We start from the raw sequence: 3,918 nt of genomic DNA, 5'->3' as shown, positions 1-3,918 counted from the left end.
CCAGGACCATCGTGTAATTCTACCTAATTCTTAAATTGTAAGCAGTAAAATTGTTACTCTGCTATTTGCTATTTGGATGGTCATTTCCAAGTATTAGTCAAATGACTTATTTTTTTAAATAAGCTTTTTATTTTGCATATTCACACTACTTTTGTTAATGGCAAAATAATAAAATGTAATAATATGGCAATGATAGTCACTGAAATTTATAGTTATATTTTTCAAGTGAGTTTAAAGTGATTTAAAAACACAATCAATTTCTTTAATCCTTACATATTTCTCAAGCAACCTGTTATGAAAATTATTCTAGTTAGAAAAGATAATATCTGTTCTCCTATTTTAGATTACCTTAATATTGCAGAACTCAGGACCCAAGTAAGAGTGCTGTTTGTCATAACTAATAAGAGTGCCCCCTGGAAGCTGATACCAGAATATGATCATCATTCAAATTTATATGATCAGCCTCTCCTAACTCGAGTCATTTATAATGATAGATAGATTAATAATACTTTCTTGTATGTACTTGTGTTCTTCCTTATACTTTTAAGAGAAAAATGACAATGCCTGTTCTATATTCCAGAGAGTTTTAAAAGATGATCATATAAACTCTTTGGCTCAGTCTATAATGGCAGTCTCATTCTTACTCCAATCAGAGTCCAAAGCAGCAACTTCAAAGTGAGACTAGATTATTGTAGGGAAAAAAAACATAACTGACCATAGATCATAGCAAAAAACAGAAGGGGGGGAGGGGAAAACAAAAACAGTAACATTTAAAATATATTAACTAATTTTAAAACAAAGGGTAAAAATAAGTTAGATAAGCGTTACTTAATTAAAGTTGCTATCAAACAAAAATGTTAGCATTTAAAAATATTGTCAGAGCCTACTTGAAATTAAAACTAAAGAGATTTTATGGAGAAGCAAAGCAATTTTCAAATTGGGAAACACGGATCCAAAGGTACTGGAACTAAGTACTCACAGGAGGATATACTTTAAGAAGTTTTTAAAGGAAAACTCAAAGAATGTCAGTTAAAAACGGGAACATGTGATTGGCAGGAAATTAAAGTAATCATTGAATTGGGTACATCTGGCCTTGAAAAAAAAAACATTTTCTTTGAGTAAATGCAGGGAGAACCCATGAGCATAATTCCAAGATTTATCTTAATCAGTCATCTACTGTGAGAATTAATTTGGTTATAGCTTTTTGGGCAGAGAATACAGAACCCCGGACTTCAACGCTAATCCGTTCTAGAAGGAGCATCGAGATGCGATGCAGTCCAGTTCTGAATCAATTTTTCCCACAAGAAGTAACTGAAAACAGATTAATCGTGTTTCAACCCAAGTCTTTACCCGAACCTTGCCTTTGTATACAAAACAGTGCACAGAAATTTCCAAGTGATGAAGTCCAGAGTTAAGTAATATAAGTTAAATAAGAATTACACAACATTAGAAAAGGTTTTCAACAACTGCAGGATGGCCCATACCTTGAGATGGATGAGGAGCTGGATCTGTGGACACGGATGTGGAGAGGAGGGATGGAGAGAGAGGCAGTGTGTGGAAGGGGGATCCCCTTCCATCAAATCAACCGGTAGCTGCTTTTCAGGAGTTCTTTCCCTTCTTGGCCTTTTTTCACTAGGACCTGGCTGGCTTTCTCAAAAAAAAAAAAAGGGCGGGGGCGGGGGTGGGGGCGGGGGCGGGGGGAGTGCTGTCTCTTGTGGTCTACTGCTGTGGTCTGTTGGCTCATCCTTAATTGTTTTCTAAAAGAGTTTACGGAATTATCAACACTCTCGATAACACGATTAAGCAGTTCGTGATCATGATGATTCTTTTCAAACAAGTCTTTCTTAGTACCCATGTTTTTTATCTAAGAACAGAACAAAAAGCCGCAAAAACTAAGAAAATTACAGCAAAACACTTAGGAACACAGCCGCAAAAGGTTTAAACAACGCTCACTAACTACGCCAACTAACGCCGAGTGGCCTCAACACGAACTGCTTTTGTTTACAAAAACCACGTGCGTCGGGTTAGGTTTTGAGCTGTGAGGCAAACGTTTGACATTTCATGTCAAAATCCTATTATGTCGAGTCCCGATGCGGTCGAGGAGTACTGGGATTCTACTGTATTCTTCAAGAAGCAAACCACATTCACAGAGAAAATCACATGATTCCCTAAATGTTTCCAATTATTTTGCTCCCAGAAGAGTGGAGAATTACAGGAATGCCCACATTCTTTTTTTTTTTTTTTAAATATGGAACGCTTCACAAATTTGCGTGTCATCCTTGCGCAGGGGCCATGCTAATCTTCTCTGTATCGTTCCAATTTTAGTATATGTGCTGCCGAAGTGAGCACTGCCCACATTCTTAACACAAAGATTGCTTTCCATTCAAAGTGGAGTTTTGGTCTCAGCCTAAACGCATGTCTCAGCCACCATCTTGAGAAACCTAGTGTGAGGGAGACTTTTTCGAAATGGGAATTACATTTTTGCTTCTGTAAAGTAGGGACATGGTTGTTGTTAGGTGAAGCCTGGCTGGTTCTGATGGACAATGAGCCGACATACAACAAAGACAACCCTGCCTGTCCCTACGCCATCACACTCGCCAGCATAATTATGTTAGCATGTCAAGTTGCAATCTACAGCTTCTGTAAAAATTAAAGTCAAGCATTTATTGAAGGACCAAAACTATCCAGCACCAGGGAGTACTTTCTAAAGATTTAGCAAATTCTTGCCACCAAAGGACATTTGAAACATGGGATTCAGAAAGTCACAAAAAGAAAATTCTGACTGCTGACATTTTCCAAGTGAGGCTTCAACAGAGCCAAGGCAATATTAAGAACTCCTTAACCAGTGTTTTGCTAAACTTAGAGTTTGAGTTATGAAACAGCTTATTCTATGGAGATTTCATGGAGCAACCCAGAGGAACGCTCTTCCAGGGAGAATGGAATAAGAGGAAGTTGCAGGAAGGGAAGTGGGTGCCTATCGCTTCTTGAGGTGGGCACGTGGTCTTCTCTTATGAACACGCTCATTTTCAGCTCCTTTTGATAATTCACTGCAATATCACAGACCTCGGAAGGCCCATGATGATGGGGCTTATTGGGGAAGTTAAAAGGTTACCAAGGAGGTGAGAAATACTCAGAATACAACTTCTGCTCTGCTGTGCCCAAAGGCAAGCCTCTTGTCATAGCCCTGACTGCTACAAAGCTCTTTGGCTGTTGTTAGATACTGAGAAGGCTGTGACCCTTCGTGACCCTATGCTATGCACCACACAAGGAAACGCTGCCCCATCCCGTGCCATCCTCCCAATTGTCCCCGTGCTTGAATCCATACAGTGTCACTCCTTGTTGGGTGCCTCCCTCCTTTTCACTGCGCCTGTCCTTTGCCAACCGTGATGTCCTTCAGGCACTCTCTTAACATGCTTAAGGCTCCTCTAAGGCTGCTATCAAATGCCCGAAGGACATGCTATTCCACTATAGGCCTCGCTCCAAATGCGCCAGGGCACACTGAGCGGCAGCCCTGCCGTTCCACACACCCAGCTCTCCCACCTAATTGCTCAGAGCTATTCCCCTCCATCAGCTGGCCTTTGGCCGGGAGCCACTCAGCTGTGCTAACTTGGTGGGCTGGGTGGAGGTTCCTAGCTCTGTCACACCTCTAAGGCCTGGTTCTGCTGTTGCTGCTCCTCCGTCATCCTTCTGTTCCCTAAGTTCTCTCCTGGATCGAGGAGGGAGGTTCAATATGCAGGGAACTCTGGATCCAAACGATTCACTCGCCTATTGTCGTCTCTCTTGCTGGGAAGGAAAGCCCTCTCTTACTTCTGAGAGGGCTCATTGGAGTCAGCAGGAGGCCATGACAATCAACCTTGGTAATCCTCACTCACAGTGGAAGCAGAGGGTCCGATCACGATCATGTCTTCCCCACACCTT

The 3,918-nt window shown here is 41.3% G+C and overlaps 1 non-coding gene across 1 annotated transcript; it reads right to left on the bottom strand.

Annotated features, from left to right (window-relative positions):
* Nucleotides 1–2,242: 2,242 nt before the first annotated feature.
* Nucleotides 2,243–2,349, bottom strand: LOC142425071 (U6 spliceosomal RNA). Its single transcript, XR_012779447.1, has one exon. It is a non-coding gene; the product is annotated as a U6 spliceosomal RNA (small nuclear RNA).
* Between the last annotated feature and the right edge of the window lie 1,569 nt (nt 2,350–3,918).

Source organism: Tenrec ecaudatus, chromosome 13, assembly GCF_050624435.1.
Source record: "Tenrec ecaudatus isolate mTenEca1 chromosome 13, mTenEca1.hap1, whole genome shotgun sequence".
NCBI classification, from domain to species: Eukaryota; Metazoa; Chordata; class Mammalia; order Afrosoricida; family Tenrecidae; genus Tenrec; species Tenrec ecaudatus.
The sequence above is the reverse complement of the archived record's forward strand: the minus strand, read 5'-3'. Positions and strand labels throughout refer to the sequence as shown.